General features: G+C 41.7%; 1 protein-coding gene across 1 annotated transcript in view; it reads right to left on the reverse strand.

The window, feature by feature from the left end:
- Sgcd (sarcoglycan delta) overlaps positions 1-27171 on the reverse strand; it is a 408119-nt gene that overhangs the window by 275888 nt on the left and 105060 nt on the right. The window contains exon 2 of the mRNA XM_090321219.1: positions 1551-1711. The gene's annotated coding sequence lies outside the window, so the exon portion shown is untranslated. The remainder of the gene's footprint in view (positions 1-1550; positions 1712-27171) is intronic.

A 27171-nucleotide genomic window follows, 5' to 3' on the forward strand; every position in this document is an offset into this window, starting at 1 on the left:
CAGACTTCTCTTAACACAAAGGGCCAGTTCAACACCCGGTCTATGCTGTTCTCCCATGTCTAATAGGCCTTTAGGGAGCATGGAGCTTGCTCCTTCCTTCCCTCCCTTTCTCCCTCCATCCCTTCCTTCCTTCCTTCCTTCCTTCCTTCCTTCCTTCCTTCCTTCATCCCTTCCTTCCTTCCTTCCTTCCTTCCTTCCTTCCTTCCTTCCTTCCTTCCTTCTTTCCTTCCTCCCTCCCTCCCTCCCTCCCTCTCTCCCCCCTCCCTTCCCTCTTCTCCCTCCCTCTTTCTTTTTCCTTTTGTCTGAGGGGCTTACTGTGTAGCCAAGGCTGATTGGGAACTGGGCTACTATGTAGCCTTGGCTGGTCTCAAATCCACAATCCTTATTCTCTGTGTGCTGGAATTAGAATGTACCACCATAGCCAGATTCATTCTTTCTTTTTTAAAGATTAAAAGGGCAAAGGTGAGTTATCAAGAGATGGCAATTTTTTCATGGATCAGGCCTAAGGTGTTAAATGATTTTTTTCCCCCCGAGTGCTCGGAACTAACAGCAAGTTCCTACGATGACCATCATATACAGATGCACATAGAGACTTAAATGCTAGGGAGTCGAGGAGCGAGTCTGGCTCCTCCCTTTCCACATTACACAGACCAGAAAACCTGTCACTCCTATCTTTTCTGGTTTCCAAGAAAAGAGACCTTATGTCATGTGGCTTTCAAATCAGAGGTCCTAAGAGCCATGTTTAATACTTCATAAACGGTTAACACTTATGAAATCAACACTCATAACTGGTAGTACTGAGCATCTGCTCTCCTTCCCTTGGTCTATCCAGAACACACGCTGATACACACACATGAACCTGTGCACGTAAGACACATACAGTAAGAAATGAGACACCATCTGACAAGTTATATGTATATGTATATATGTGTGTGTGTGTACATACATATATACACATACCTACCATAAATGTTTGTATATGAGTATATGTAGTTGATCCCTACGTAATGTCTATTCCTCCATTAAGTCCATTATCACAAAATAGAAACGCTGAACAATCCTGATTGGAACTTAGAATCGGACCCAGCATGGGTTTAAATGCAAAGGAACAAAAGCAAAATCGCACAAAGACAGCTCCCTCTAAAGATCTGCAGACAGATCTATACGAAGCTGTACTCAGTGAACAGAGGAAACAAGAATAAACAGTACCTGACACAGCACAGCGTGTTTACTGCCTCTTTACCGTAAGTGTTTTATTCCATGAGCTTCCACCCTATGTCATCTTTCCTTCCCGGTAGATTCCGAGTATGCTCCATGTTATAGGCTCCGCTGCCTTCTTCTAGCTGGGTCAATGCAATGTTCCTCCGGTTTTCCCCTACTGTACCTTTACTGACCCAACCACATCCTACCAGTTGGCAGAAAAGAACTTGTCTCAAAAGAACAAAAGAAAGAGAAAAGGAGGAGGAGACTTTAAGACTGAAAACTCGATGCACGTTACACGGAGTACATCTGTCTTTAAAAATTAAGATGGTGAAGTCACCAATCCATACCTTTGCAGTCTTAATCTTCTTGATTTTGGGATCAACTTTAGGACAACATCAGGGCTGAGATCATCTGCTCTGGCCACCACCAAAGGGACAGTGTTCTCAACCTCCACGTGAGTTCCAGGACACTTTTATTCGGGTCCCTGGGGGTCAGGTTTTGCCGAAATCTATAAAAGTCACAAGAGAGTGGAAATCTACATTAAAAAATTAAGAGAGGATGATGTTAAATCTGGAATAAAATGTATAATGCTAGTATAGATTCAGCATGAAGGTCAGGAAACAAAACATGGTATTACCTCATCCATTATGGCTTTATCTCCAGAGGCTCAAAGTCTATCATCAATCCTAACTAGAATTCCAATAGATGTGGCAAGGACACAATGCTCAAACTTATGTCTCCCCAAAGAGCTCCTAGTAAGAAGCTCTGAGTTCAACCCCCATAGGGAAGCAGGTGGAGAGGTGGGGGAGAACTTTTTCATTTCTAAAAAAAACTAAATAAAGACAAGATACCTTCTCTGGTTTAATGAAAAGACTCCCTTATATTCTGCTGACAAAGATGTATTTGGAAATACAAGTCCATGTTATAAAAAAAAAAACTAGACAATGGGCCGGGAGTTTGGCCTACTGGTAGAGTGCTTGCCTAGCATGCATGAAGACCCGGGTTCGATTCCTCGGTACCACATTCATAGAAAAAAAAACAGAAGTGGTGCTGAGGCTCAAGGGGTAGAGCTCTCGCCTTGAGAAAATCCAAGGACAGTGCTCAGGCCCTGAGCTCAAGCCAGGACTGTCAAAAAAAAAACCCAAAACAAAAAAAACAACTAGACAATAATCATGTTTGTACTATCTTAATTCTACCAGTGTGACACTATTATCAAATTAACAAGACATTCAAGGTTTTTTTTTCCCCCTAAGTCATATCTTTTTTTTGGAAAAGTGAGATGAAATTTCTATCTCTTTAGAATATTTATGAAATGAAACTGGGTGATGTTGAGCCATTCCATATTGTACACGAGATAAGTTCTCAAGAAACGTTCTTTGGCCTTAAGGTTTTTCTGGCTTTCTTTTACTGTTGTAGGCTTCTGATACGATGTGTGACATTTTCTGATCTCAATTACCTTCATCTTATTCCCACCGGAGACTGAAAGCTTTTCCATCTCCTATCGAGTGGAATTGCTTTAGTAGCCTTTGGTTTCATTGGGCAGCTTTCTCTGGACCATCTCCACATTCTGGACACGGTGACCTTAAATTCCCCATACACTAGGGTCAGAGGGCTGAACTATGTAACACGAGACAGTCAAGTTTTCTGGACCATTTCATGTTCTTTTGTGGATACCTAGCAATTTGAGGGGTTGATCCGAGCCCTAGTTTTACAGCAAGCCAATAATCATCACACCACAGTCTACAATTATTCCCGCATCCCTCAGCCAAGAGACACAACTTTGGAAGGCAAACAATGGTGCAATTCTGCACAATGATATATGGGGTTATTAAAGAAATTGTGCTGACTGTTTGGAGAATTCAAGTCTCAAATCTATCCCAGAGTATCTTTCTTTCTTTCTTCTTCATAGTGATTGGAAGAAACTGTGTGGGGTTAGCAAAAATATGTCACCTGATTTTAAGTGTGCTGATACTTGAAAAAAATACTCTAGATACTTTAGGAAAAAAATTACTCATAACCCATTCATTCTAAGTCATTCAAAGATAAGGTCAGAAATTCATTTACTCAGAGCATGTTTATAGGATTCATCAAGTTGCTATGCAATCTATTAAGCACTGGGGCTGCAGCAGAAGTCATGGAAGACTGTCTTTCTGCTCTCATGCAGTCTTCATTCTAGGAGCTGTTCTTTGGGTTTTCCAACTTTCCAAACTTCTATTCAAATGTGGGAAAACAGCACAAACTCAACCAATGTCACTGATTCTCATGCCAAGCCAACAGAGGTTGTGTAGATAGATGTATGTATCTTAAATTCTGCTTGATAAAGAGTCCTATAATTCTTGGTTTTCTCAGGAGACAACTTTATTTCCTTAGCTGGCTCATCACAGTCTACCTAACACAAAACTTTTTCAGAGGCAAACCTGGCTTATATCCCATCCTTCAGCAAAATGAATGAATGAATGATTTCACTCAACCTGCAAATCTACTAAACCACTGCCCCATGAAAGAGCACAGAGGGCTGGCCTCAGAGGTCCCAGCTTCAGAAAGCTCAGCCTCTCTGAAGTCCTTGGATTGATGCTGCTATGTCAGAAATAGACAGGAAAGAAGTCACGTCAAAAGGAAAGGGCAATCTGCATTGCCAACGACTGCCTGCCTGAGCAGAAGGCTAATCGTGGAGCTGAGCAGCCATCCATTGCTTCAGAGGATGTGTCACTTCTCAGGACGCATCAATTAGCGGCTGCACTGATGGTGATGGCACAGTGAGCAGCACATCTCCTTAATGGCCAGGCTACATTACAAGCAATCGGTGGGAGATGATAGCCTAGGCAGTGATTCACACATTCAGCAGCAACTAGAGTCCCCCTCCCCACGCCCCAAAGAGACAGGGACCCAGAGATGGCAAACCAGAGATGTTTAGGAGAGGTATGAAGATTTTAATAACACTGATAGTCGGCCTTCGTGCAGTACATTGTCCTGGGGCGGGGTGGGGGGAGGATGAATCTTATTTTAACTCCTATTTTTTGCTGGGTGCTGGCTGTTCATGTGTGGTGAGCTTCCAGCTACCTCTGAATATCGCAGGACAAAGCCACCTGGGACAGAAACGTCCACGAGACTTTTATCTCCAATTAAACTGGCAAAAAGTGAGAAGTGGGGATATGGTTCTAGTAGTAGAGCACCCGTCTTCAAAAGGGAGAGAGAAAGAGAGACAGAGAGGTAGAGACAGACAGATACAAAGACAGAGAAAGACACAGAGAGAGAGACAGAGAGACAGAGACAGAAAGAGAAACAAAATGAGAGAGACAGAGAAACAGAGTCAGAGAAAGAGAGATAGAGAGAGAAAAGCCAAACAAGAGTACAAGATTCAATTCTCAGACCCAGCAAGCTAAAAAAATGTTATATAGTCTTTTTAGGAAGGGTGGAGGTCGGGGAGCACAAAAAAAGATGGAAGGAGGAGGAATAAATGCAATTGTAGTATTCAGTATACACTAGGTAGAAAAAGAACTACACAACTTGTGGGCAGGGAGGGGAGGAGAAACTGAGGTAAAGCAAACGAAGGGGTGACATTGTCCAAAAAAGAAATGTTACTATGTACCTGACTTATGAAGTGGTGAGCCCTCTGTACAATACCTCACTACTACTATTATTTTTTTTGTAAAAACTACAAAGATAGAGACATGATTAAACATTTTAAATCATGTTAAAACCAATCTAATGTGGGAAAAGATGGGCATATATTCTATACTCCTCAAAGAAGTATGGTGACTGTGCACATGTGTTCTCCACACTCTGGCATTATTGTTGCCAGAATACACATGGAAGAATGCCTCTACCCACCCCTGGGAGGCAAATCTACCTAGAATTAAGTATGTAGGTATGGCATTTCCTATTTCGGATATCTAGAAATGTGAGCTCGCCTTTGCCAAGATAGAAAATAAGTAGTCCTCATTTCTAGCCTAAACAATACCAAGTGGATAAATGCTTTCCCTAACTATATCTTTTATTTGCAAAACTCATGTAAGGCGCCACTGATGCCAGGAAGATTTCCAGTAGAGTGACATTGCCTCATGTGGCACAATAGGTTTTCTGTGCCACCTCAGTAGCTGGCTTTACCACATCCTCCTGTCTTGCTGGCAAAACAAACAAAAAACAACCAGCTGAGGAGGGGAAGGAAGGAGACTGGGAGAAAACAAAGGGAGGGGGTAGCATTGTTCGATAAGAAATGTATTCATTACCTTACTTATGTAACTATAACCCCCCTTCACATCACCTTTACAGCAAATAAAATTGATTCAGGGATCGGGAGTCATGTTGGGTACCCAAGCTTTCCTTGCATCCTCTAGACACCCAATGCAAGAAAGTGATCAGAATCACCCATGCTAGGGAAATCAGGCCTGATCACCTGGTCCTAAAATACTGGCCTATAATCTATGTGTACAGAGATGACTGGTTATAAGTATGATGCTCTTCAGGGATGGAGGGCTGGACAAAGATGCTCCATTTTCTTCTTAACTCTGCATGGAAAGGAGGAACTGCAGAGCCTACAGGGGACGAGTGGAGAGTTGTCCAATGAACAAGCTCTTGTTGAAAGCAAACTTGGTGATGATCATTTTTAGTAATCAAGATGAAGAGTCTCCACCCCCATTATCGGTGTTAGGAATGCCAGCACTTTCAGGAGTTTTTATCTTTCCATGAAATCTTTTCCCCCCAAATACTAATAAGGTGGATAGAGAAGGCACAAGGATGGAAAAGTAACTCGGGAATCATTGCAATGCAGGAATCCCACCACAAGCAAGTCCGTCCTATGAGGCCTCGAATTTGTCTTGTGATTGAGAGCTGTCAACATGTCAAGGGTTTATTGTCATGCTTCCTCCATTGCTTATGGTGTTTCGGGAAGATGAGCCTTTCGTTATGTAAGTGCAAAGACAAGATTGCTAATATTCAGGGATCTTCTAAAGATAGAAGATCTAGAGAAAGGAAAGGGGAATGGAATTCAACAGGAGGAGCTTTGAACAAAAAAAATGCAAATAGCCTATGAGCTCAATAACACTCATAATAGGAGAAATGCAAATGAAGGAGAGGAAAATTAAGGCATCGATGAGAACAAGAATTGCAATGGATTCACACACTACAGATATATTTAAAGCTCAGAATTTATAATGACAGCATGAAAATAAGGAGGCATAACTCTCTCTGCTCATCATTAGAAAATATCTCCCTATGTCTGACAGTTGACACTGAATACTATTTATCCCATATAAATATATAAGTATATGAATCCAACCCAATATATTTATTTCCACATTTTAAGTTACCTGACTTTAACCAAACATATAACAAACATTTCTGTAAGTGTTTACGAAGACTTGAACAAGAGTTCTAGAACTCTGCCCTACTGGGAAATCTACTAGTCAATGTATGTGTCATTAAAACATTTTGAGATATGTCCATATGTGAACACACACACACACACACACACACACACACACACACACACACGCACACCAGTCCTAAGCTTGAACTCAAGAGTCTGGGTGCTGCTTTTTTGTTCAGGTCTGGTGCTTTACCAACCACTTGAGCTACAGATTTAGTTCCCACTGTTTCAGTGGTTAAGTGGAGATAGGAGTCTCACAGACTTTTCAGCCTGGACTGGTGTAGCATGATCCTTAGAGCTCAGTCTCTTGAGTAGCTAGGATTATAGGATTCGCCACGTTTATTAGGCTACATTTTGAGTTTTAAAGGAATGAAAGTATAATTTGTAATTCTTTAGATAGAATTTTACTCTACTACTACTCAGTGATCCCCCTTGAGTAAATACCAAAAAACAAGTGACTGAAGTAACAGATGGAGAGTGATGTGTAGTTTGGGAAGAAATCACTAGATTGTCTTCCAAAGCAGGTATACAGAGGGCCTTCATTTAAAAAATGAGCAGGCTAGTGACAAACTAATATTCCTCTTGGAAATATCATTGGCAGACAGCAAGTAGAAGCTGATATTCAGTTCATCAAAACCTTCAGACTATAAGTTCATCAAGGTCAGGGAGTTTTCCGTGCTTTGCTCCCTTCTCAGCTCCTACAATAGTGTCTGTGCATAGTTACTTCTCATTAAATGTTTGCGAAATGAATCAGTAAATGCATGAGACTTCTCCAGTTTCACTGCAGAGACTTCTCTGTTGGGTTTAGCCAGTCAAGTAACTGCTTGGGGACTGTGCTGTAGGGAAAAATGTGTATTTATATACCCAAATCCTCCTCTCATAAAAGGTGTGAAGGATTGGGTAAGAGAGAAAGAGAAATCAGAATCTCCTCCCCCCCGCTCTTCCCCCTCCCATAGCATTTACTCATGACCTGGAATAGAGGACAGCCTCAACTTAAATAGCACTCTACTTGCCATTCACGTCGAGCTGAATTTACATAAATTAAATGCACATAAGCTGGTCCTCCAATATAATTGCAAAACCACTGCCTTGGAAATAAGCGTTCATTGAAAATCACATTAGAAACCAGAAAGATTAAATTAGATTTAGAAACATATTTAGCGCTATCAAGAGGTAGATTACAGAAAGTTTAGACAACAAGCCACAGAAGGCCAAGCCTGGAACTGAAACCACACTGCCGGCTCACCAACAACAACATGGTGTCTGACTTCAAGGAAAGAATGATGAAGCACTGGACCGTTCCAAGCAGTCTTCTGAGACAAGTAATCCACCTTGCCCTCTAATTTGTATTGCCTAAACGTATCTAAGGGGCAAAGCAGGAAAAATTCCTCTGTGGATAGTTCTTGGCAGGAAGAGGTTGTAGATGTGAAGTCTAGCACTGTGATTCTCAGTTCTTCAACACACAAAAAAAGGCAACCACAATCTCCACTGCCAAACTGGGCACTGGTGGTGGCTCCTATGCCTGTAATCCTGTCTACTCAGGAGGCTGAGGGCCGAGAGTCATGGCTGCAAGTCAGCCTGCACACGAAAACTTTCTGAGACGTTTATCTCTAAATTAATCATCAAAGAGCTGTTAGCTTAAGTGATAAAGTCCTAGCACTGAGCAGAAAAGCTCAAGGACAGTGGCAAGACCCCAAGTCCAAGCCGCAGGACAAGCACATATACAGAAACAAAAACAAATACAAAACCTCAGTGCCTATACTTCAATGAAGTATGGAGAATTTCTTCCAATCTTGCCACTACCCTGGCAATGTGGCTTCAAAGCCTTCCCAAACCTTATGCTTTCCCGCTGTCGCACTCACGGAGTTACTTTTTAATATGTATTAAGAATCCATAGAGCCTCGTGAATTACACAAACGTGCACTGGATTGCTGGCTATTATTTTTCTCTCACCCTTATTACCAGGCAAATGTGAAGCTTAAATTAGTCACTTATCATAAAGTTCTCTGAAAACATTACAAGTCCAAAGATGCTGTAGAATTGTTCTTCGCCATCTGGCAGTCAGTGATACCCGTGAACTGACATGAACCATTTGGTAAAAATCCAAAAGTGTCTATCTTAATTTTGCATCTCACTGACTGAAAGTTCTGAACTGAGAAATGTCTGGGAGACAGAATCACTTAGAAAAGGGAAATCGAAGGCGTGTACTCCTCAAACCTCATTTATGCTCACAAAGCTTCCCAAAGCCCACCTCCAGCTGGGCGCCAGTGGCTCAGGCCTGTCATTTTGCCTACTCAGGAGGCTGAGATGGAGGGAAGTCTGGCCAGGGAAGTCTGTCAGACTCTTATCTCCAAAATGAACTACTCAGAAACAGCTGGAAATGGCACTGTGGCTCAAGTGGTAGAGCCTTTAGCACAAAGAGGCTCAGGACTTGCACCTAGGCTTTGAGTTCAAGCTCTAGGACCAGCAGGAAAACAGAGAGAGAGGGAGAGAGAGAGGGAGGGGGAGAGGACAAAAGATAGGGGGAGAGAGAGAGAAAGAGAGAGAGAGTGTCGCCCACCCCCTTTACCCAGACATAACTAATCTAAGTAACATGAGTTACTTCCCACACAAATGTGCATATGCACGTACAGACATACATGTACATATAATACACCTGTGTGCATGTGTGTTGTGGGTACATGCAACACACTCATATCTTAACAGCTATGGCTAGAAACACATTCATGTAGAAAAAAAGAATGCTAGGTCTTCTGTGGGTCTGTCCAACTGCATCCCAGTTTGAACTATCAATTCAGCTAAGTTATTACAGTATCTTCCTCTTAGTGCTAAGTCTATTCATTTGAGATTGTCTGCCATGTAACTAGAAAGACCCTATAAAAATAAACAATGTCTACTTCTATGCCCAAACCTCTCAAAAACTTCCCATGGCCCTTGAAACACAATCTCAAGAGCTGGGTGTACCACACCATGCCTGTAATCATAGCTATTCAGGAGGCTGAGATCTGAGGATCGCCACCCCTGGCACTACAAGGCCATGAGACTTCTCTCCAATTACTCTCTAGAAAAATGGGAAATGGGGCTATGGCTCAAGGGTAGGATGGTGGCCTTGAGCTGAATAGCTCAGGGACAGTGCTCAGGCCCAGAGTTCAAGCCCCATGACCTCCTCCCCCCAACCCTCCCTCATAATCTCAAGTTCATAATCATTGTGGGGTTTGAACTCATGACCTGGGTGCCAAATTTGAGCTTTTTTCACTCAAGGCACTAGCCTTTAGCATTTTGAGCCATAGCACCACTTCCATTTTTTGAGTGATTAGTTGGAGATAAGAGACTTCTCTGCCCTGGCTGGCTTTGAACCCTGACCCCTCAGGTCTCAGCGTCCTGAGTAGCTAGGATCACAGATGTGAGCCACCAGTGGTCAGGTACAAATTCTCTTATGCTGGCACTGGGATTTAAACACAGGGTCTAGTGCTCTTGCTTGGCTTTTCCCCTCAAGGCAGAGAGCTCTACCATGTGAGCCCTGCGTCCACTTCCCTGCGTCTTATATCCTGCTGATCAGCAGGATATAAGAGTCTTGTGGATTTGTTTGCGTAGGCTGGTTTTGAATGTGAGTGTCAGATATCAATCTCCTGAATAGCTCATGAGCCACCAGTACCTAGCCCATAATTCCCCATTTTCACAGATTAGAGGATCCTCTGAGACCTGACCCCTGGACAACCCACATCCATCTCTTCTTGTTCTACCTATGACATGATCTCTATGCATATCCATCGCCTTGTCAGGTCCTGGGAGCTTTCAGGCTGTGACTGGATCCTGGTATCTTGAGTGCAATGGAAAGTAAAAGGGAGATCTTTGTCCCAATCACTTTCAAAAAGTGACTTGTGAATGACTCTACTCATTTTGTTTCTTTGTTGTTGTTGGATCCATTTGGCCAGGCATGCTTCAAACCTTCCTTTCTTTTGTATTATTTAATAGGATCCAACGTGCTAGAAATTGTTCCTCACATTATTCTCTCCTTACCCCGAACCTCACATACCACCCATCATCTTTACCCTCCACAATGTACAGGAGCTGGCAGACTAGATGCCAGGTTCATATCTCCAGCAGAATTGGAATCCACTGAGCCACTCTCTCGGGGAGTCAACAGAACATTTCTTTATCTTCCAATGACTTTATGACAAGCCTCAGCTTCTGAAAATTACTGGATACTACTCTAAAAATAAAACATTACAGATAATTACCCCTTAGAATGGAACAAATCATTATATTAATTTGAAAAGTTATTTTGAACATAGAGGAGAGAGTACTTATTTGAAAAAAAATTGCCAATGTACACGGGGAAAAAAAGAGAAAGAAACCTCATTCCTGGGAGGAAATAGAACAAGAAATTGCTTCATGCTTTCTGAAATTCATGTGGCTGATGCTAATAACCAATCTCATGCTATCCAGTCTCCAGAGCTCTTGAAAAGAATGACAGCAACTATATTAGGAGGAATGGAGGAAAAGAATGTGATGAGTGAGTGAAAAAGTAGCTTTGGAATTTTTGATGAACACTGAATATTATTTAGAAATTCAGCATAAGGACGCTAAAGAAAAAAAATAGAGTTTGTTCTAATTCCAAGAGAAGAAATGTAGCAAAACCTTACAGAGGTCAGTGAAACAAATGAAAGGAAGTTGGTATCATCAATAGTAATATCTAAGAGATAAGCGAGAAAGAGGGCGTCCTCACCAACTTTAAGCAAGGTTCGATTTCTCCCTCAAATGTAAAAACTACCAGCTTGTCCAACTTAGCCAGGCTGTGGGAAGCTGAGTGGAAGTGGCGTGTTCCCAATCATGCACACTCTAAGTCATGACACTGCAATCTATCTCTTGCCATCAGGAAACAGAGGAGAACATCCAATACTGTATTCTGTCACCATCACTCAAGGAGAAGTAACTTAACAGCTCCAGAAAATGCAGGGATAAAAACTCAGAATGCTGTATAGATGAGAATAAAAAAAAAATTGTCCTCACAGATCTGACCTGACTGAAATGACGACAGAAGACATCGTGATTCCTAATTGGCCATTCTTCTTATAAGCTATGTTCTTAATGTACAGAGTGCCGTTGAAACACTCTGCCATAGTGGTAGTAAGTACCTTGAATCCCAACAGAGCATGGTGTGATCTCCCCATCCCTGAGAGCATCACACAGAGAGGCACACCCCTGAGACTGTTAAGGCCAAAGAGCCTGTGGACGGAGAAAAATGTCAGAAAATAGGAAGAAACAGAAAAGTAAACCCCAGGTGGAAGACACCCAGGAAGAGAGAACCCCATAATCCCAGAGAATTGAAGAAGTTAAGACAGAGATGTGCATTGCACATTGTGAGGATGGCACCATCCTAACCAACCAGAATGGAAAAATGCAATAAGATACAAGCATGCTAAGTGACATTGCAGTGCACAGGCTACCAATAAAGAATGTCAAGGAGTTGGGCTGATATGAAAATCGATGAGAAGACAAGACTTCTACCTGGCATGGCTTTTCTCTTCCACCTCAACATCCCAGTAGATGAAAACTGCCAGAGAGCATCAAGTGAAAAGCCAAAGAAAATAGACATCTACCCAGATGATGACTGACAAGGGGGCAGTGTGAGAGACGCTAGAAATGACACGACCCAGGACTCGCATGTGCCTGTCAGCTAGCAAGAGCCACTTCTTCAAGTTTCCAGGAGTTTTGTGAGCTCTTTTCAATCACTGATGACACAGAAGCAGCCACGCTGGGTATGGTGACAGCACGGTCATCCACACACAGCCCTCCTAGAAGGCAGGGAATTTCTTTGTCCCGCCAAAACTCGCTGAAGCTGTGTTGGAAGGACATGATGTGTTGGTGCTGGAAGAACATAAAATAATCTGAAGGCCTAGTTTTTGACTCCACGGATGAAAGATGGTAGTGCAAGCTGAAGGTAACACGATAGTCCCACTGCCTTATCCCATATTACCTTAAGCGACTCACCGTGGAGATAAATATTCAATGGGATCATGAGTTTCTGTCCATTTCTGTAGATACACAGACCTACAAAACTTATGAAATAAAAGCGGTATGTCGCCTTAGGAAAGACTGTGCCACCTGGTAGAAACTTGATCTGTGGATGTCAACACAGTCAAGTATGAGATTAGATATCCTTAAATGAAAAGAGTAAACATATATAGTTATTTCCCATAAGATAAAAAACATATATTATAAGTTATGATATAGGATATAGGTCTGTGTTAGAATATTTATCATTTTATATAAGATTCTGGAGTCCATGCATAAGACCAAAGGAAACAATTCATAATTGTTTAGTGGATGCAGAAAAATAAATATCCATTAAATTTCATTAGTAATATTTATAACAGATCATAGCTATTTATCATCTGCTAGCAACATCTACTTGGTTATGACTTAGCCCCACCGTAGAGTAATCCAGGTTTATAGATTAAACAGTTGGCCCAAACCTCATAGCTATTAAGAATCAATCCTGTGCATAGCAGATTATAAATCCACTACGCAGTACGATAGACAGAAAATAGTCCAAAGTCATTTAAGTGAAAATTGAAGTCCTTCAATAGAAGTCTTTCAGTGGTTTATAATATACAAGTTCACCAAATTAGGCATTGCTTCCTATTTTTTATATTAAATAAAGTGACTGCTGCCCAAGACAAGACAATTGAAGAAACTAGACTACTCTCTTGCAGTCATATATCCCCACATCCCTCAGTTAGCTGTACACAAGGAAAGCGATGTTGTTTGGAACCTTTTCTATTTCAGTGGTTGCCTGTTTGTGAAAGAACACATTTCTTCAATATTTACTACCAGCGCTATATAAATCAATAAAATGTGTGAAACAATTCCTGCTTTCCTGCAGAATAAAATGAAAAGTACTAGTAAGAAAGACAACTACAAAATAGCAGGAAATGTTTCCTTTCATGGAAGATATTTCTATGAACTAGGAAAGAGATAGGAGTTAAAAATGATCAGAGAGCTGGGATTTAGTGACTCACACCTGTAATCTTAGTTACTCAGGAGACTGAGATCCGAGGATCACAGTTTGAAGCTAGCTGGGGTAGAAAAGTCTGGGACAGTCTTTCCTCCATTAACCAGCAAAAGGCTAGAAGTGTACCTGTGGCTCAAGTGGTAGAGCACCGGTCTTGAACAAAAAGAAGCTAAAGAATGACATGCAGGCCCTGCATCAACAGACATGCATGCAAGCGCGCGCGCACGCGCGCGCGCGCACACACACACACACACACACACACACACACACACACACACACACGTGAATGTAGGGAGACAAGAAACAAGTACTTAACAGGTGAATGAGTGCATAGAAAGCTTTGCAGAAGACAGGTTGGACTTAGCTCTGAAGAATGGCTCCCATTTTAGTTAGTGGCAATGATGTAAACATTAAGTTAACTAGATCAAAAACGGGCCAGTGGCATAGTCTAAGTTGTCAAGGAGACAAATCACAAATAAAGGGAGAACACCTCCTGCTGACGTCTCTCATCACACCAAGATTTCTTTACAGCCAGCATGAGTTGCTGAGGGGACCAGAAGCATGGCACCACTGATGTAAAATGTGTCCTTTGCCTCTAGGGAGAGGCCTACAACTGGGATCAAAGTAAAACTTAAGACCATCATCAAACACAGACTTATTCCAAACCAAATGGATGGGCTAGTGAGAGAGCGACTCTCTGTTTCTTAGAATGAAAACGCTTCAAAGGTAGTTGCAACTCTGATTTTTGGTGTGTGCTCATCCTGGGGCTTAAACTCGGGGCCTGGGGACTGTCCTTGAGCTTTCTCAAGGCTAGTACTCTACCACTTGAGCCACAGCACCGCTTCCAGCTTTTTCAGTGTATGTGGTACTGAGGAATCAAACCCAGGGCTTCTTGCATGCTAGGTAAGCACTCCACCTTTAGGCCTGCAACCTCAATCTTTTTTTGCTCTCAAATATTGATATCATATCAAAAGTAATAGATGATAACTTCAAAAGAATATACATAACAGAGGGCAAAATTGAAATGGAATGATCAAATAGCATATTTTTAAAAAATCTTAATTATACCTTGGCTTGTTGACAAGTACTCCTTTTACACAGAGATCACATGGCAAGAGGAAGAAACACGTTCCATAATAATAATGATAACCATACTAAGTAACAGGGCATGCATCTTTTAAAGAACTGCTCACAATTCTTTCCAGGGTAAAGAATTCAAGTCCTTCACCCTTCAGCTATTCAATATATGAAAATAATGCCTAACATTATACCAAATGAAAGATAAAGGTCAGTGTATTTATTTTCATACAGTTAAGATCACGGGAAGGCGGTTACTTTGTTTTTATATTTTTATGAACATATCATTGGATAACAAGGAGAAGCCATTTACATTTGCCTCCTAAAGAAATTCCTGTGATACATGTTCTGTTTCAAAATGCTCTGAAATACCACGTGCATTGGGGTTCTTCAAGGTGGTGAGTGGTGAAATACAGACCATTTGTCAGTGCATGCTTAATTACATATCAGCATTTCTTTTTTTCATAACTTTTTTATTGTAATTAATAGAAGGGTTGCATTATATTCACCAGATAGAAGGCGCATTACTTCACATACATTGATACCCTTTCTCATGTCTTGGTCCCCATTTCCCATCCCCCCACCCCCACTCCTCATCTTGTTTTCCCCCCTTCCCTCACCAATTTCAAATAACCAAACATATCAGCATTTCTTGAAGATTAGAAATGTCTGCAATTCAATTATCCCTGCAAAGCAATCTCCATGTTCTTCTACTTATCCGGCTAGGAATGAGGTAGTAACAAAATAGATTGTTCTAGAGGAAAATCTATGTAACAGGACTCTAGGGAGCTGGTTTTAAAAGAAGAACAAAATGCACATTCCTATCCATACACTTCGACTCCTTTCTTATAATTTCCACACTCACATGGGTTTTCTGGACTCTCCAATCTCTCTCCCCTCCCCCCTCTCTCTCTCCCCACCAATCCATCCATTCATCCATCCATTTGTCCATCCATCCCGTCTACTATAGTGCAACAATCTGTTTCTACACATCTAGCTATGCAAATCCAAGAGGAAATGGCTGAATTTTCCACCTGGATGATCTCCACTTCACTCCAGAGATACTGTCTGAATCCATCGACAAACCATTTGCAGACGTAGGGATCATTTCGTGCAGTTACCCACCCAGAGCCATTCTGCTGCCATCTTAACTCATCTACTGCAAGGTGAACTCATTTCTCCAAGGGGAGGAAAACACAGTGCTTAAATTCTGCATCCAAGATAGCAGAGCCAGAAGAACCATTTAAAATATATAAGTGGTACTTGGGAATAATTTACTTGATTACACATAGTGCCAGTATTTTCCATCCTGTTTTTATAATGAACCGGACCATGAGCAAAAACAAATTTACATCTCGTCTGTGTCATTACAAAGCCAAGCTCATTTGGTGTCGAAAAATCTACAGTTTAATTGCTTGATTTAAATTTGGCTAGTAGAATGCATACTGAAACATTACTCTTTTAATTATGTTAATTTATAATGGAAAAGCTAAATTTACAAAGGCAATAACATTAATTATTTACTCATCCATTAATGTTGGAAATATATTACTAAGCTAATTGGCTTCATAAGTCTGCCAAAAAAAATAAAAACAAGTTTGTTCACTGATTTATATGGGGAGAGCTTACATCCTCAGTAGGTTCCCTGTTTTATCATATGAAAATACAGTTTGAGTATCCATATGTTAGTTGGCCAATGAGGAAAGGAATAGAGAAATCTAAGATTAACCTAGTCAGTTTTTTGAATCAGATTTCATATGTACTATATCTCATTTAATCCATGAATGGAACAAAGTATTATCTAGCATTGATTCTATAGAAAGATGAGGAAATAAGTGCTCAGAAAGATTGTTCAAAAACCTCTTCTCAAAGTTGCAAGACAATTATGGGATACTCAAGAAGAAGAAGAAGTCAGGTTATGGTTTAGTGTTATGCTGCCTCAATATCTGTTATTTGCCCTAGCTTGCACGACTGCTCATGCATGGTTTCCCCAAAGAGAACATTTTCTTTCTTTAAATGAAAATTTTATTTACGGGTCCCTTTGGATGTTGGTATGGAATACAAGCACAGAATACAAGCAAAAGTTCCCAAGTCCTAAGTGTGTACCTTCATGCTGTAAAGCCAGAATAAAAGAACCAATATACCAGAAAATGCACTTGAACCTCATTTCTGTAGTGATGGAATGCTAGGTAGAGGTTTCTTAGGCTGTAACTTAGCAAGGGATTTAAGAGATTAAGGGTTATAATACACATTTACGAGACTCTTGAGTATACTGTGCAGACTAGATGGGGAAGGAGATTAAGAGGAGCTGGGAACATTGTCGAACATTATGTAAATGCAAGGTAATTCGGGAAGAATAACTCTCTTTGGCACCTAAATGACTCCCAGGGAATTTATTATGAGGTCATGTGGAGACTATATTTTAGCTCGCTTCTCATGTAACCTGTTAAGATTATGGAATTTTTGATGATGCATGAATATATGTGTATGTGTGTGTAAGTTTAGTCAATGCTGATAGAGACACAAAATTAATGAACATGTGGTCTTCGCGAAGACAATTAGCAAGAAGTTGTTAATTAGTACTCAGTAAGATGATCTGGAATGAGAATACTTTCCAAAATGCTTAGGACATTAGGTTCATTAATTTTTAAGCAAGTTTTCTATGCATAGGAAAACCCAAAATACGAAGTGTGTATTTATGCATGCACACTTTAAATAATAGAACTAAACTGCAAATGGTTATAGAGCAATTAGAGGCCTTTTTAATATGTAATGAAAAACATTTTCTAAGAATGATTCAGATCATGCTTTGAATCTATTGGGAAGTAGAATAATAGTCCTACCTTTTCTCAATGTGATATTCATCTTGGAGCTGCCTTACAGGGCTCTAAATCCAATATCATAATAAAAGATCTCATATTACCTTGGAAATTTGCCTATGTTTTGCTGGAGGCTAGGGTCTGAAAACCAACGTATTAGCTTAAAATTGCATTTTTTACTCTGTTTATATTTTACACTTAATGCTGGCTAGCTGTCTGCAGGAAAGCATGGGCCATTTTTTAAAAGGAAAAGACCGTGTCCATGTTTTTAGTCCTAATCATTATTAAAATGGAAATATTTACATTTTTAGCGACTATCAAACTGAGAAGAAATAAAAGGCCCAAATCGAGGCATCTAATACTAAGATAATTTTTCTACCTTGAGATCTCATAAAGCAGAGTTCTTTTCAATGTCAAAATAAGCCATCAGCGTCATCAAGAACATAATAACGTTATTCAACACTGGAACTGGGCATAGTAATTTATCTTATGCCAAGCTTTCATCTCCATTTCTGAAGATTGGGACAGAAGTCAGTTAGATCTATTACTTTGTTAGTTTTTATTTGTTGAGTACAGCAAAGTAAAGACAGAAAAACAACCCCCAACAAACCTAATCATCTCCAAGGGAGACTTGAAGACCTGAGAAAAATCAGGAGACATAAATCACGGAGCAAAACTGGAGGAGGAGCTTATCAGGGCCTAAACCTGATCATGGTCATGGGTAGCTTTACCTCCACTGAAGAGGTGAAGGGAGGGGGGGGTGGCTAACACTACCAATCCCTCTCTTACATGGCGTCTATTGTATGCAGGTCACTATGCGGCTAGCCAAATCCAGATCTGATCATTTCAAGCAGTTGGTTATGGGCCAGTGTCAAACCTGGTTTGATATAAGAGCCTGAAACAATGATATATGAAGAAAGCATGAGTACATTCCAGCTGACATGGCTTGAATGACTGGGTGAGGGCAGCTTTAGTCAACACTACACTAATACGAATGAGGTGTGCTGGCTGTCCTTATAAATTAAAGGTTCAGAGTGGCTGACTTGGAAAAGCCTTCTTCCAGCTTAAAAAAATAGTAAATAGGGGCCGGGAGTTTGGCCTAGTGGTTAAAGTGCTTGCCTAGCATGCACGAAGACCCGGGTTCGATTCCTTGGTACCACATACGTAGACAAAAGCCAGAAGTGTTGCTGAGGCTCAAGTGGTAGAGCTCTAGCCTTGAGAAAGTCCAAGGACAGGGCTCAGGCTCTGAGCTCAAGCCCAGGACTGGCAAATAATAATAATAATAATAAAAAAAATAGTAAATAAAATGTAAACAAATCTTGCATACTTAGTGTCTTCTCAGAAGTTAGTGTTTTACTATCCTACCTGTTATTATTCTTTAACATTCCCCTAAGCAGCTAGCATCCTGGTCAGTTTTATAAGCTGCATGCTAAATTATTTTTTTTTAAAGAATCCCTCTTAGCTGTTGACCTGGAGTATATGTAGAAGAGATTCATGCACAATTTAAGTCCTGCAAATATTTATTGACTACATTATTTACAAGGCACCGTGTTAGTCCAAATCTAACTTTTTAGATAAATTGGGCTTGTTAAAAGAGTAAGTTCCCAGTAGAAAAGATGGTTCCTTTGCCAAGTAACCAAGACTCTACAAATCTACCTATTGTGTCAGCCTAATCTAACAATCTACCCGTTCACGTCCGGCGACAAGGTGAGATTTGCCTTTACATAATTTCTCATCATGTTTCTACTCTAAGTGGCTTGGTTTCCTGCAGCATGCACTGGGACAAAGGACAGAGGAATAATCCTGAGCCTTCCATAAACGTGTTTTTAATCTTCCCCAGTGTCATTTGCAAGAAATTTAATCTAGAGGAAGCCCGCACAGACAGTAAGGACGCCATCACCCCTTAATGAGGAACTATGGTACTTCTCCACAAGTCTCTCCCACACCACCTCATTTTGTCCTCCAAGGAAAAGAGGAAAGAAAGAAAGAAAGATTAAAAAAAATTATAGCTGGAAGGCTAAATCCTTCTATGGGAGAAACAGATCAATGGAATTTGGCACTGCTATAAGCCAAGAATTGGAGAAAGCTTTTTTCACCTATCACCTGAAGGCCAGCATCTTGTAACTCCTTTGAGCAGAAGACTCCCATTTTAAAGTAGTCAGGACTTACCCTTCTCCAGACAGGACAAAGGGGAAAGAGAGGTGTTTAAAACAGCTTCATTTCAACCACCTCAATAAAGCTGAGTGGACAGAAAAACAACCACAAATAATGTAAAAATTGGCCATTTTCCAAGTTCAGGATAGGACGTAAGAGCATTAAGGCCAACTCCCTATTTTGAGTCTATTTCAAGAAAAGAAAAAGACCAGTTCGGTGTCCCTGTCTCTGCATTCATACTATAAAATTTCCTAACACTATAAATCAGACTAATTCAAGAGCTAACCTTAGCTTGGCAAACAAGTGCGAAATACTATTTGGAAATGAGAAACACTGAGAAGAATTGGGCATGATTAATATGAGTTTTGAATGTTTCCCAGTCTCCAGGACGTGAATGACCTCTAGGCTCGGAGATATATACACTGAAGCCATGTGGTATTTCACATGGCCTAATAGAAGACTGGCATTTCCTTTGTGCCACAGTCTGAAGGGTGGTGTATCCCACCATGCATAAGGTAGACTTGAACAGACCAGATCTGGGGGTTAGGGGTACCCTCAGGGGAGTGATGAGATCACAAGGTTCCCCCCTTTTGTGGGGGATTTAATTCCCCCACAAAGAGGCTTCCGTGAGCCTTCTCGCTGCTCCTGCTTTTAGAGAACTTGGAAGCTATCATGCAAGAGGATCAGGTACTTTGTGGGTCCTGAATACAAAGCATTTCTCATTACTGGAGCCATATTTCCAATACTGGCATTAACAAATGTCTATTGCCAATAAATTATCTAGACTGAGCTTATTCAATGATAGCACTGGAATGAGCTAGGATATGTCCCAAATGGAATTGTCTTCAGTCCTCATCCAATCCACCTCAGGACAGAACAGCAAACATGTTTGCAAAAGATGCTTGCTAGAAATCCAGAAGTTGGGTGTGGCTTTTCTTGGCAAATAGAGTCACACACACAGTAAGAAAGTCTCCATGTTTGGGAGTTTGATGAAGTCTCTGAGGGATTTAAATGAGAAATCTCATGTACTTAATGTCCCCAGAAGAAAAATAAAATCCTAGAGTATATTTCCTCCCCCACCTCCTCCTATGTCCTTCTCACGTAAGACCTCTGACCATCAAAGACACAGACAGATTAAGAGGCTGAGCCTCTCAAGAAACTGGCCTTGCCAGATGCACTCCTGATGTTCAATGGGCACCAATGAAAATGGAAGCAGATGACTTGAAGAGATGGGTGGAAAGAGGAGGGATGAGAGACAAAGAAGAAGAAATGATGCACATCAAGGTTGTTCTACTCATAAAGGGATGTTGTTGGATCGAGATCCTATTATACAACTCAAGATCATTAAAAAAATTCTTAAATAATCCTATCACCTACATCCAAGCGTCTACGAGCATTCTCCAGACTAGAATTCTCTAGTTCCTTCTGCTTGGTATACATGACTTAGCCGATGTTGATCGACTAATAGAAGACTTGAGATTTGCTTTCCTCTTGGTTTAAGACTATAGTCCAAAACCTCAAGAATGTACATTAATATTTATCTTAATGGATGTCAATTTTTTGGTTTCAAACATGATGATGATCTCTTTTGAAAAAGTCTGTCTTTTTATTTTTAATCCTGTTTGTTAACTGGTTCTAAGAAGGGCAAGCCTGGTTTGCTCATTAACAACACAAAGAAAATAATCTCTTCCTTCCAGATGGGTTGAAATGCTGAAGGATGATTGGAGGCTCTAAGAAAGCCATGCACCAAGATATAAGAAAAAGCTTTCTCTCAAACAGTCCACTGCTGCCTTTGCTCAAATGTGTGAAAAGACACAGTCACACAAAAAGTGGTAACTTTGCCTCCCACTTTTTCAGCAGTGAGATAGGAAAAAAAGAAAGAAAGAAAATCACCTAGGACAAAGGGGAAACTCTGCCAAACTCCTGAGGAATGAGCCATTTGCTACTGGGGAGACAAGAGAGCTTGTGACATTTAATTGAGGAATTGCCCAATTTTCCATCTGGCTGAGAGAGAATTAAGAAGAAAAAGAAGAAGGTGAAACAGTTGGGTTTGGATGTGTTTGACTGAACAGGAGACGCAGGTACCATCCAATTCTGTCCTCTTACTGCAATAGATTTCAGCAACAAGATGGCGTGACGCTTTCTCCCCTCGTGCCTGTTAACTCTTGACCTATTAACTCCTGCGCAGTAATAACACATTCCAATTAAGACAGAGCTGTGCATGGAGCCAGGATGATGTGAAATCCTTCCATGTTGTGTGTATTAGCTAGGTTTCCCTGGGCATGTGTCTTAGTCTCTCTGTTCTTGGTTTGTGATCTGTGAAAGCCACGGTGGTCGGATGTGGTTGGAAGAACAGAATTCCAAGCTCTCTCCTGAAGGGCAATGTGGTGATGAAACTGCAGCCAGCCTACTAGGCCCACCAAGGTCATAAATGAGTGGGTGAGAACTCCAACCGCTAAAGGATGAACGTCTCTCATCTCACTGATGTCAGACCAAATTGAGTCACATTACTCTGAAAGAATCAAACTGTACTCCCCCTTGTAATCCTAGCTATGTAGGAGGCAGAGATCTGAGGATCTGAGGTTTGAAGCCAGGGAGTGCAGAAACACTGCACAAAGTCTGTGAGACTTTGATCTCAGTTAACCAGCCACACACAGAAGTGTGGCTCAAGTGGTAGAATGCCAGCTATAGCCTGGAGTGACAAAGCCTAGAGCGAGTACCCTGGTTCTGAATTAAAGCCCTGGTTACTGGTATGCATGCAGGAACACAAAGTAAAAAAAAGATAGATCTTTAACTTATCTATCCAGACCCTAACAGTCAAAGGCAATTCTGCTAACCTCCAACCTTGCAAGAGCCACTGGGCCCAAAGACTGGTCCAAGGGAAGTACTTAACACTCCAAGTTTCTTTAGTCCTCAATGTAAACCGTCATTGGCTTCAGTTTGGCCTAGTGGTGGAGTGCTTGTCTAGCATGCACAAAGCCCTGGGTTTGATTCCTTGGTACGACATACACAGAAAAAGCCAGAAGTGGTGCTGTGGCTCAAGTGGTACAAAGAGAGCCTTGAGCAAAAGAGCTCAGGGACCGAGTTCAAACACTAGGACCAACAAAAATAATACACAAACAAACAAATAATACTGTAATGCTTAAAGTCACACTTTTAACAATACTGAGCTTTAAAAAAAATGGAAGTTTACTATGCATACCTATTGCCCCAAATAAAAGCTGGTTGCCAATTCAACATTCGGAGCACAATAGGACGTGTGACTTTAGAGGAATGTCCCTACCCGATCCATTCTCAAACTTAGACCGTCTCCACCTCTACCTCCTAAGTATCTTGGATTACAGACAGACACACACACCCTATAACCTTTTCACTGTCCAGTCACTTTCTTGCTCAAGGGAGGACACACCGACTTTCTCCCCTAAAGTTTATCTAGAATATAGGAAAAGATCCACAGGTCTAGAACTTTCTACCATAGCTCAACAAATGTCTGAGGAATGAATGAATGAATATATGATAGACTTCAGGCTGGTGGAAAGAGCCATTTAAAGAACACGATCCACATTTTAGAAGGACGCTCTTTTCCCACCTGCATTGTCTTCCGTCTTTTTTCTGGTGGGATCTTCCTTTCCCTATGCAACAGCAAGTTCGGCTCTTCAGAAGATATTAGGCAGTTGTTGTCTGCCTATACTTGCACTCTTTCCCAATGATTCATCTGCAGTATGAAAGAATTTCAGCAGCGAGGTAAGAAAGAGACAGCCTCCAGCGAGCAGCCCATCCTGGGGCTGGATGAGAACACCAGCCAGATTTAGAACCATCACTGTTCCGGTTCCTCTTCTCCAGGGCTTCTCATTCCTGAGCACAGTGCCAGCTTTCCAAGCCACTCATAACTCACACAGGCATCACACAAGGGCCAGGTCCCTGCTAACACCCAACCAGGTATGCACCTTACTGATGCTGGAAGGCTAGCACCAAGAAATGTTTTGAGGTGTAGCTGGTTCAAAAAGAAATACAGAATCGAAAGTTTATACACGAGGGCACTAAGGGGAAATAAAAACTCCCAAGAAGCTTTGCCTTGCCTGCATTTTTTCAAAACTCTCATGATGTTTTACTAATACTTTACTATACACACACACACACACACACACACACACACCCCAACATGGACCTCTATCCAGAACATTCCTAAATTAGAGGCTTACATATCACTGGAACAGATTCTGTCAGGATGATAGGATTAGAGGCTATTAAAATCCCTAACTTAGTTTGATGTAAGACTTCATAGTAAATGCCTACTCTCCAATATTAAAAAATGCCAGCTAAATGAAAGCACAGGTTACTGGAGAAGCCTAGAACACGAGCTCTCACCTCCTGAGTCTTTCCAGTCATATGCTTAGACAGCAACTACAGCAGCATTCCAGGCTGGGCACTTTTTTTCTTTTCTTTCCTTTCTTTCTTTCTTTTTTTTTGCAGGCTGCTATTTTAATGCAGCTAGAAATCCAGTCAACCTCCACCTGGCATGCAGTGCATTCACAGAAGTGGTACAGGCCCCTTCCGGGGGCCTAACCATTCATAATTCATCCAGGTACATGTGTACCCCACACTGGTATTTTCTGTGCTCTTCGACTAGGTAAATGTAATTAACCAGGGGCACATCAGATGTCCGTGGGTCTCAGAAGAGAATCCACAAATATAAACGGAAAATGAGGCAGACATCCTTGGGAGGGGCTCTAGCAGGCCAGGGGCCTGAGGCTTTGGCCCCTGCATGGCTCAGGACATCCCCCTGTGACCGTAATATTTCACTGCCATGGACAACACCAGTGCAGTTGGCTAGAAAGGGCTCTCCTTGGCATTGCAAAGGATAACAGAGGTCGAGCTCATGGTGGTGGAATGTGGCGACATTGAAGGTGGTGGTGGAGGTAATGCAGTGGTGGCACTATGTCCTATCCCCTCTTCTTTGGGGGCGTCTGAAGCCTTTCTGGAGGTGAGACGTCTGCACTGACGGGCTAAGCGCTCGTCTCCTTCCACGATCTTTCATTTTCCAGGCTTATTTCTGGTGTCTGCTGCCCCGGGAAGTTTCTTTCTGGGTAAGAGGCAGAGCTGTGGAGAGTGCACAACCCACATCAGCAGGTTTTCAACACCTTGCTGTTTGCTCCCGGAAAAGACAATGCCTGACTCACAATTATCTTGTCTCAGGGAAGACCGACCTGTCTTTCTGAATTTAAAGTGTTGGCATCAACAAACAGCCTCACCTATAGACAGAAACAGCAACAACGGAACACAACACACATGGCATCTCTGCATGTCCGGCGGTACAGTCTCTAAGCAAAGGTGACTTTCAACTTTGGATGACTGTGTGGGCAGAGCTAACTTGCAAAAACAAAAATTCCCCACCCCCAATTTTTAAATAAAGTTTAAAAAATTGGCATTAGCAAATTCTTGGATCTGGGAGAAATACTGAGGAACAAGTAACTGCAATCACAGAACACAGGTTCCCCTACCTGCCCCAGGGCCTTTGCATATTCTCCTTCTGTGGATAGATTTCCTCTCTACCTTCTTTTAACTTCCATAAGGAATTTTTCACCCACCGCAGACCAGTTAGCTTCTCCATGATACACATTCCCATTTCCATGACATCTCATTAAAGTGTCCTCTCTGTGTGCCAAGCCCTGCACTGTTTATTTCATCCCCAGAACAAAAGTTGGGGACACCCGAGTCACCGTCACTCCAGCAAGCTGCAGGAAGCCCTGTCTATTTAGCTCCATCCTGAATTGGTCTTTTTTTTCCTCTCCCCCGGCCTAGAATTTAGCACGGAAATGATATCTGGCACATGATTTATTAAATAATGTCAGTGTGATCCAGAAGAGAAAATATGTGCGCTGGAGTCAAGGCAATCTGGTTCCAAATCTCCATGTTATGAGCTCTCAAAAAGCCAGACGAGAGGTGTGGCTCAAGTGGTAGTGGAGCAGCCAAGCAAGTAAGGTAAACAAGTACATAGGTCTTGAGCTCAAACATGAAAAAAAAAACCCAATAAAACAATACAAATGGATGGATGGATGGATGGATGGACGGACGGATGGATAAAACATGCTATGTTCTGAGATATTCTTGCCAACTAATTTAACTTTCTTTGAACCTTTAACACATGCTTATTTATTCCACAAATACTTCTTGAGTTCTGAGTGGTGGGGGGAAGACGCCACATTTTCTCTTCAGTTGACATGGGACATTTATGTATTGGCACTGGATCTCCTGTGTTTCACATCCTCATAATAACGCCTCAGTCCCAGGCACCTGGGCTCGGCTGGTCACCTGACAAAATTACATCCGGGGTCATCAATCATCTTAAGTAACACTGCATAGTAAGTGTTCTATGAATGATGTTCAGTTGGCCAAAGGCAAATTAAGCAAGCTGGTTACGTAGCTCGCACCTGTAATCCTAGTTACTCAGGAGGCTGAGATCTGAGACTCTCCACCGAAGGCCAGCCTGGTCAGAAAGGTCAGTGAGATGCTTCTTTCCAATGAACCAGCCAAAAATCAGAAGTGGAGAGGTGGCTCAAGTGGTAGGGCACCATCCTTGAATGGAAAAAAAAAAAAGTGAGAGGAAAGGAAAGAGCCAAGCAAGCTGGTTCACTGGAGATGGAGTCTCATGGACTTTTCTACCCAGCCTGGCTTCCAATGGTGATCCTGCATGTCTTCATCCTAGTTCAGCAAAGCAAACTTTCCCTTCAGTTCAGGGGAGCCAGGAGATCAGGCTGATAAGGCCTCTCTCTGTGTGTTGGGGAGCTGAGACAAAGCCTCGGGGAGGAAGAAGAGGCTTTTGATACATAGACCAGACTTGGGGGACCGAGAGGAGAGGAAGGTGGAACTTTCCAAGTAGTAGGAGAAGAGAGAAAAATATAGAGTGAAAAGAAGGTCCTGGACAGAAATGGGAAAAGATCCATCACTTCTTCTGCTCTGGAGTTCAGTGATTATTGTTTGGGCTCAGCTTTTGTTTCTCCTGTGATTTTATTATTCCCCGGCTGCCTTCTACAGTCTGTTTCTTTCTGAGAGAAGATAATAGAGTTGGCAGCAAAATGTGTCTGAGGAAGCCCAGGCTTTTCTGTTCCTTTACACTGAACTAGCTTCATGCACTAGAGGGCGGGCTGGAGGGTGAGGCTCAGAATACACACTGTCTCGCTTACTGGGGGACCTTCCTATGTCTGGCTTATGCACCAGTTACACAAAGACTCAACAGACTCCATAGAACGAACGAGCAGATGACATGTGAATCCTAAGTCTTTCTGTGTGTGTTTCTCAGTGGGTCTTTCCAACTCACTAACTAACATCGTCAACCTTTCAAAATTTAAAAATCTTTTCAAGACAAGTGCCGGTGGCATACGACACAGGAGACTGAGATCTGAGGCCCACAGTTCAATGCCAGCCCAGGGTGAAAAAATCCTCTCGAAACTCATTTATCTCCAGCTGACTATTCAAAATATGGTTTGAGCTATGGCTCAAAGTGGAAGAGCACTAACTTTTGGCGGAAGAGC

The sequence above is a fragment of the Megascapheus bottae genome, chromosome 29 (assembly GCF_031878675.1).
Source record: "Megascapheus bottae isolate mThoBot1 chromosome 29, mThoBot2.hap1, whole genome shotgun sequence".
Taxonomy (NCBI): domain Eukaryota; kingdom Metazoa; phylum Chordata; class Mammalia; order Rodentia; family Geomyidae; genus Megascapheus; species Megascapheus bottae.